Source organism: Marmota monax, unplaced genomic scaffold (assembly GCF_021218885.2).
Source record: "Marmota monax isolate L192 unplaced genomic scaffold, Marmota_monax_Labrador192_F-V1.1 WCK01_AAM20220418_F8-fsc00113, whole genome shotgun sequence".
NCBI classification, from domain to species: Eukaryota; Metazoa; Chordata; class Mammalia; order Rodentia; family Sciuridae; genus Marmota; species Marmota monax.
In genome coordinates, this window is record NW_026694479.1 from 6,206,085 (window position 1) to 6,214,801 (window position 8,717).

The following is an 8,717-nucleotide window of genomic DNA, read 5'->3' on the forward strand; positions in this document are numbered from 1 at the left end:
CAATTTGTTTTCTTATCAATGGCTGATAATGAGGTTCCCCTTGTGTTAACCCCCAATCTTTGAAAGTAAATCCTTTCTTTTGTAACTAATTGTAAGTTACCATCCTCACACTCATATTTAAACATATATTTTCTACAAATCAAATGCATCTTTGACTTTGAATCATTATTTACTTACATTGTTTGAAAATCAGTACTTCAGCTTAACCCTAATTTTCCTAGTGTCCTGTAAGGCCCTATTTGCCCCTGTTGCTCCCTGTACTCTAGCACCTGGACTTCTAATAATTCCTTAAACAAACAAGGCACCCCTCTCTCTCCCTGGAACATTTGTACATGCTGCTTTCTCTGCCTGTGTCTTCCCACAACTCAGCAGGTACTATACCTCACCTCCTTCACTGTGCTTACATAGATGTCACCTTCTCAAGCAGATCTTACAATCTGATAGTGTAAGCCTTTAAGGTTCCCTACAGCCATTTCTATGCTCCAAGTTTCTCCATAGCACTTATCACCATTTTACCTGATACGTTTAATATTATGTTTCTCCCATTCCCTATCCCCTACCACTTCATTCTCAGCACCTAGAACAGAACTGACTCAGAGCAGATGCTGTTTGTATACTTGTTGAAAAGGTGAATAGAAGAAGTGCATCTCAAAGAGCTCCTTATCAGTTCCTCAGTCTTTAATTCTCAAGATTCATGTGGAGATATCCATTCCCCAAGTCTACAGGATCCTCAGACAGCATTGGTTCTCTGCAATCTGTGTATAGTCTGTGAAACACAGGAAACTTTTGTTAGCTACTTACTCTTCCAATTACTAGATTCCACAAGCATTCATTTCTCTCACTGCTTCCTTGATCTTGAAACTTCCCTAGTAACACAACTTAGAAACTAATTTTAGATTCCTTTTGCTCTAGGGGCCCAGAGATGATCCATCTCTTTTAGCAATAGTCCATAGTAATGTGTGCCTTGGTAAAACATAACTTTAAATGTTTGTAACAAACTAAAATTATAAAAACAAAGCTCCCATAGAGGTATTTATTTATATATCTTCACCATCACACACACACACACACACAAATTTTATTTAAACCATATATACATAAAGATTATATATAAATATGTATATATTCATATATGATATATAAATTGATATATTATATATAAGTTCATATATTCATATATTATATATAAATTAATTTGGTGAACTTCCATCATTCCTTATGATTTTTAGGTAGGAATAATTCTTTTAAAAGAAACTTCTCCAGGCAATATTTAGATTCTCAGAAGTATAGTTTGTATTATAGCAAATGAAGGATGAGTTTTGATGTTTGTCTTTATTTCCTGCTTTTAAAATGTTGAGTTGATTTCTTAGGAATCAAGAAGTGATAATTATGAACTTATGCAATTAAAATACTGAGGGTGTTTTATTAATTCATTGCACGTGTCATTCTTGTTGAAGGTCACAGTTTATTTTTGTAAGCAAAAACATCTTTTGTTAATGGTTGATTCCTCTTGTTAGTTTGGCAAATCCACAATTTAAAGATTAACACTAGAATATTTGATAGCATCCTTGCATTTTTGGTTGGTAAGATATTTCAGACTTAATTTGAACATGGCCTATTCCAAACATTATATCAAGTAATTATCAGAGCCCTGTTCTGTTGTTTTTGTTTTTTTGTTTGTTGTTTGGGTGGAGAGCTTGAGGGGAAGCAATTAGAGAAAATCATCTAGGTGTTAGTGGTGCTCATTAGTACAGAGTTAATCTTTTCTGGAGATAGAAGTAGAAAATATTTATGTTATGAAAGATTATATGCATAATATTTATTCTTGTACATTCTGTAATATAGGTTTTCATTTGTACTCAATAATCTAGCTCTTTTATCCTACTCAGAAAATGCCAGCTTGCAATGAACCATTCTAGTTACTTGTATGTTTCCATAATGAAGTCAAGGCAGTCTCACAATAATGTGACGGCTACACTATTACCAAGAATCACAAAGAGTTGAAACTATGTTTTTTCATTTTTCCACTTTCAATTATAGCTTCCTATGAAATTAATTCAAATTATATTTTAACATCTCTTGAACAAATTCCTCAGCATGTGTTACTCCAGCACTCGATATCCTAATATTAATAAGTTCATTTTAAAAATGTTTTGAGAGATTAAAATTTTGATCTTAACTTTGTATTTATGTAAAATATTTACATCAGTCAAAATATAATGTAATGAATAAAATTAGACTAACAGAGTTGATTTCTATCCTAATTATCTCCACATATTGCACTTCAAGTTCCTCCCTCATGTGTAAAATTTTTTTTCACTCGTGTAATCATTTTTCAAAAGTAGTTGGTCATATGCAATTTTACAGTCAACCTTCTGCATCTGTAGGTTTCACACACATCTGTAGGTTTGCACCTGCAGTGAACACATGAAGATGTTTGTTTGTCATTATCCCCTAATCAAAGTAGGCGCAGAACTCTTTACATAGCATTCACGTTATATTAGGTATTGAGAGTAATATAGAGATAATTTAAAGTTTGTTAGGATGTTCACATGTTGGGTTCAAATACAATGTATTTTATATAAAGGAGTAGAGCATCTGCATGTTTCATAATGAGGGAGTTCCTGGAACCAATCTTCCTAAGTGTATTCCCCATCATTCCATTAACAATTGTATATATACACACTAATCTGCCTTTATAATTACATCTTAAATATAACTATTTTAGTCAGCTTTCTTAATTGCTGTGACCAAAAGACCTGACACAAACAATTTTAAGGAGTCAAACTTTTATTTGGCACTCATGGTTTCAGAGATCTCAGTCTATAGATATCTATAGATGGCTGGCTGGCTCCATTCCTCAGGATTCAAGATGAAAGCAGCTCAGGACATCATATCAGGAAGCAAAGAGACTCCACAGCATGTGTGTGTGGGTATGTGGGTGTGTGGGAGTGTGTGTTTGTGTGTGTGTGTATGTGTGTGTGTACACACACATTTTATACATTATATATAATACATGTATATAATAATTATATATCATATAATATATATCATATATTATGTGTATGTATATATCCCAAAGGCATGCCCCCAGTAACCTACCTCCTTCAACCACACCTCACCTACCTACAGTTACATCCCAGTTAATCCCTATCAGATGATTAATGCACTGATTAGTTAAGACTATCATAACCCAATCACTTAACATCTCAGCTTTCTTACACTGTCTCACACATGACCTGTTTGGGGGATACATCTTTTTTTATGCAAAAATTCAGGTTTTACTCTTATTATATTGTTGGGAACTGATGTCACTAACTTAAATGCAAGCAAATACTGCTAGCTGAACAAAAATACACAATTTATCATTTTCATTAGGTAGGACTTGCTTTTTACATTTCAGTGAAAATGCCATATAACTCTTTCTTGGGGGTGTGGGGTGGGAGAATGACCAGGTACCAATGAAACCATCTTTGGAGTAAGTATTTAATAAGCACATTTTATTTAAATAAATCCTCGAGTAAAGGAGAATTTATTGCCTTTACTGTATAAATAGTTATGTCAAATTTATATGTGCAGCTCTCCAACATTCCCTTATTGGAAACATCCATATTTCCACATCACAGTTCCCCAAAAGACTTAAATGTTTCAAAATTCTGTATCTCCTTTGGCTTGTTTCTCTCTTGATTCCACCCAGGCTTTATTAATGGTTTGCTTCGTATCGTCATCTCCATCTTCATAAAATTTCTTTAGAACATTCATTAATCCCTCACTAGGATCTGTTTCGGTGTCATGTGAAGGCTTTTCTTTCTCTTTACATTCTTTTTCAGCCCAAGTCAAGTACTCCCACAGTGTGTTTTCTGCTTTCTTTCTACATAAGATGAGAACTGTATCGTTCTTAACTTTTTTTGGACTGCCTTTTACAGAGATGGGTTTCAAGAGATTCTTCACAATTGTGGAGTAACTCTTCCCATTGAGATTCTTTACCAAAAGATCAAATGACCTCTCTGTGAAATGAACCCGCATATTCTCGGTGGGAACTTGATGAACTCCCATTAATGTGATATAGATTTTCACAAATTTATGGGATTGATCCCACCATAATTACTGATTTTCAAGGTAGATCCTGTTGTGATGGGAGCAACCACAGCAGCTGGCTTTTCATTGTCAAGAAGTTCTGGTTTCTTCTATGATTTCTGTTGCATCTTGTTCTTTATTTCTGTCTCAAACTTGTTTTTTTTTTTTTTTTTTTCTGCTGTAAGGGCATCACATACTCTTTTCCTAGTGGTCTTTTCCATCAACACCTTTAACTCTTCTAAATCATTCTGCAGCTCGTTCAGAGCTGAAGGCATGGTCTGGTCCGCCTGGGTCAGCCCGTGGCCCACACTGGAGATACATCTTATTTAAACCATAAAAATAACTTCATAGATCATATATGAAAATACAACTCATTCCTTTCCAGAGTTGCCTTGTGACTCATTATCTAATTGTTCTATAACTTGTTTAATCATTTTCTGAAGAATGAAAATATGGGATTTTGTTTTGTTTTGTTTTTTGGTTTTAGGTTTTTTTTTTTTGGGGGGGGTAATTTGTTTAACTTCTTCAAAGAATAAACATGTGTATACTAATGATTCTAATTTAAAGGCAGTTCAGGGGCAATTTGAGGGGTGAGGATATAGCTCAGTGGTAGAGGACTTTCCTAGCATGCGTAAGGCCCTGGATTCAGTTCCTAGCGCGACAGTACAACAAAATAAATAAATAGCACTTGAAAACTACATTAAAACAAAACAGATGACAATACTTACACAGAATATTTAATAAAAACTACATACCCTTTCTGTCAGAATTTGAAATTGTTCCCCTCTGCTGACTAGTTTGATTATTTGATTGCATTGAGCTAGAAATCTCTTGACATCTTCAGCGAGAAAGAGAAAGCACTTCAGTTATTTTACACTTAAAATGTAGAATTGAACCTTATTAACTATTATTCACTTTGAGTAGTCCTCTGAATGAAGAAAGGGACATTTGATCACTGCAGTGATACTAAGCCCTGAAAATTATGTTGTTGAACACTGGCTGAAGTCAATTCCCCACTGGAAACACATATCTTTATACTTCTTTTAATTACCTTTTGCAAAACATGAATTACAGGCCAATTATGAAAAGTAGTCACAAGTTTCTTTCATATTGTTTAGCTACGAAGGGAAAGTGTCATTTTTGTTTGTTCCTAATTTATAAATGAAGAAAATATACAAATTGCGAAAAATTGAATTCTTTTCAGGCAAAGGAAGCTTAATCAGGGATTTATAGATGTTACTTTTCTTTCATGTAGATCTAGGCTATTTTTCTATAATGGGACACCAGAATTTACAAATTCTTAAAGAACAATGGTTATGGTCCAACTGTCACATTTCTTTCAACAAAGAGAAAAAATTTCTTATGGTCTAGTTAATTTCTCAGGTAAAATACAAAGACTATTCTTATGTAATTGCAAGAAAAATAAAGTGGTTTTATGTGTCCAAACTTCATTAAATTTATGTATTAAAAGTCTTAATTGGTTCAGCCTATGCAGAAGTCCCCATTAAAAAGTATTAGAGTTTATATTAGGGAGGCTAGATATACATATCTAAAACATCTTTGAGAAAGTATATATTTGCTTATTACTTTCTCTTCATTCATCTGGATGATAAACACTGCATACTTATTATATGATAATTTCTAATAATAGCACTCTAATATATATCATTTTGTTTATTAGAAATAAAATTTTAATTCCTCCAACTATGACTGCTAATTTGGGGACATTTTCTAGAAAACAATCTAAAAATAATCTAGAAATTATCCCATAGTGATAGCTCTATGAAGCAACTTCTTTAATTTTATTAAGAATACTGTTTTTATGCCTTTAATTTCTTTTGTCTGTCTAATTGCTCTGGCTAGTATTTCAAGGACTAAATTAAATAGAAGTGGTGAGAGAGGGCATCCCTGTCTTGTTCCAGATTTTAGCGGGAATGCCTTCAGTTTTTCTCCATTTAGAATGATGCTAGCCTGAGGCTTAGCATATATAGCTTTTACAATGTTGAGGTAAGTTCCTGTTATCCCCAGTTTTTCTAGTGTTTTGAACATAAAAGGATGCTGTACTTTGTCGAATGCTTTTTCTGCATCTATCGAGACAATCATATGGTTCTTATCTTTAAGTCTATTGATGTGGTGAATAATATTTATTGATTTCCGTATATTGAACCAACCTTGCATCCCAGGGATGAATCCTACTTGATCATGGTGCACAATTTTTTTGATATGCTTTTGTATTCGATTCACCAGGATTTTATTGAGAATTTTTGCATCTATGTTCATTAGAGATATTGGTCTGTAGTTTTCTTTCTTTGAAGTGTCTTTGTCTGGTTTCGGGATCAGGGTGATGTTGGCCTCATAGAATGAATTTGGAAGAGCTCCTTCTTTTTCTATTTCTTGAAATAGCTTGAAAAGTATTGGTATTAATCCTTCTTTGAAGGTTTTGTAAAACTCCACTGTATACCCATCTGGTCCAGGGCTTTTTTTGGTTGGTAGTCTTTTGATGGCTTCTTCTATTTCTTCCTTTGTTATTGGTCTGTTTAAATTGTGTGTGTCTTCCTGACTCAATCTGGGCAGCTCATATGACTTAACAAATTTATGGATGTCTTCACTGTCTTCTATTTTATTAGAATATAGGGTTTCAAAATACTTTCTAAAGAGAGAGATAGAAGAAGATCTTAGAAGATGGAAAAATGTACCCTGTTCATGGATAGGCAGAACCAACATCATCAAAATGGCGATATTACCCAAAGTTCTCTACAGGTTCAACGCAATGCCAATCAAAATCCCAACGGCATTTCTGGTAGAAATAGATAAAGCTATCATGAAATTCATATGGAAAAACAAAAGACCCAGAATAGCAAAAGCAATTCTAAGCAGGAAGTGTGAATCGGGAGGTATAGCGATACCAGATTTCAAACTGTACTACAGAGCAATAGTAACAAAAACAGCATGGTACTGGTACCAAAACAGGCAGGTGGATCAATGGTACAGAATAGAGGACACAGAGACCAATCCACAAAATTACAACTTTCTTATATTTGATAAAGGGGCTAAAAGCATGCAATGGAGAAAGGATAGCATCTTCAACAAATGGTGCTGGGAAAACTGGAAATCCATATGCAACAAAATGAAGCTGAACCCCTTTCTCTCGCCATGCACAAAAGTAAATTCAAAATGGATCAAGGACCTAGATATCAAATCAGAGACTCTGCACCTGATAGAAGAAAAAGTTGGCTCCGATCTACACATTGTGGGGTCGGGCTCCAAATTCCTTAATAGGACGCCCATAGCACAAAAGTTAATAACTAGAATCAACAAATGGGACTTACTCAAACTAAAAAGTTTTTTCTCAGCAAGAGAAACAATAAGAGAGGTAAATAGGGAGCCTACACCCTGGGAACAAATCTTCACTCCTCACACTTCAGATAGAGCCCTAATATCCAGAATATACAAAGAACTCAAAAAATTAAACAACAAGATAACAAACAACCCTATCAACAAATGGGCCAAGGACCTGAACAGACACTTCTCAGAGGAGGACATACAATCTATCAATAAGTACATGAAAAAATGCTCACCATCTCTAGCAGTCAGAGAAATGCAAATCAAAACCACCCTAAGATACCATCTCACTCCAGTAAGATTGGCAGCCATTATGAAGTCAAGCAACAATAAGTGCTGGCGAGGATGTGGGGAAAAGGGTACACTTGTACATCGCTGGTGGAACTGCAAACTGGTGCGGCCAATATGGAAAGCAGTATGGAGATTCCTAGGAAAGCTGGGAATGGAACCACCATTTGACCCAGCTATCGCCCTTCTGGGTCTATTCCCTGAGGACCTTAAAAGAGCATACTATAGGGATACTGCCACATCAATGATCATGCCAGCACAATTCACAATAACTAGACTTTGGAATCAACCCAGATGCCCTTCAATAGATGAATGGATTAAAAAAATGTGGCATTTATACACAATGGAGTATTACGCAGCACTAAAAAATGACAAAATCATGGATTTTGCAGGGAAATGGATGGCACTAGAGCAGATTATGCTAAGTGAAGCTAGCCAATCCTTAAAAAACAAATGCCAAATGTCTTCTTTGATATAAAGAGAGCAACTAAGATCAGAACAGGGAAGAAGAGCATGAGTCAAAGATTAACATTAAACAGAGACGAGTGGGGGGAGAGAAAGGGAGAGAGAAGGGAAACTATGGAAATGGAAGGAGACCCTCATTGTTACACAAAATTACATATAAGAGTTTGTGAGGGGAAAGGGGAAAAAAAAACAAGGGAGAGAATTAAACAACAGCAGATGGGGTAGAGAGGGAAGATGAGAGGGAAGGGGAGGGGGGATAGTAGGGGATAGGAAAGGTAGCAGAATACAACAGTCACTAATATGGTATTATGTAAAAATGTGGATGTGTAACCGATGTGATTCTGCAACTTGTATCTGAGGTAAAAAATGGGATTTTATAACCCACTTGAATCAAATGTATGGAAGATGATATGTCATGAGCTTTGTAATGTTTTGAACAACCAATTAAAAAAAATAAATTAAAAAAAATACTGTTTGTTTTATCAAAAAGGATCTTTAATAGGAGGGAAATAGAACAAAATTATTTTTTTCTTTCTACTCATCTC

General features: G+C 34.8%; 1 pseudogene; it reads right to left on the reverse strand.

Moving 5' to 3' along the window:
* Positions 1-3,378: 3,378 nt before the first annotated feature.
* Positions 3,379-4,352, reverse strand: LOC124075549 (calcyclin-binding protein-like; annotated as a pseudogene).
* Between the last annotated feature and the right edge of the window lie 4,365 nt (positions 4,353-8,717).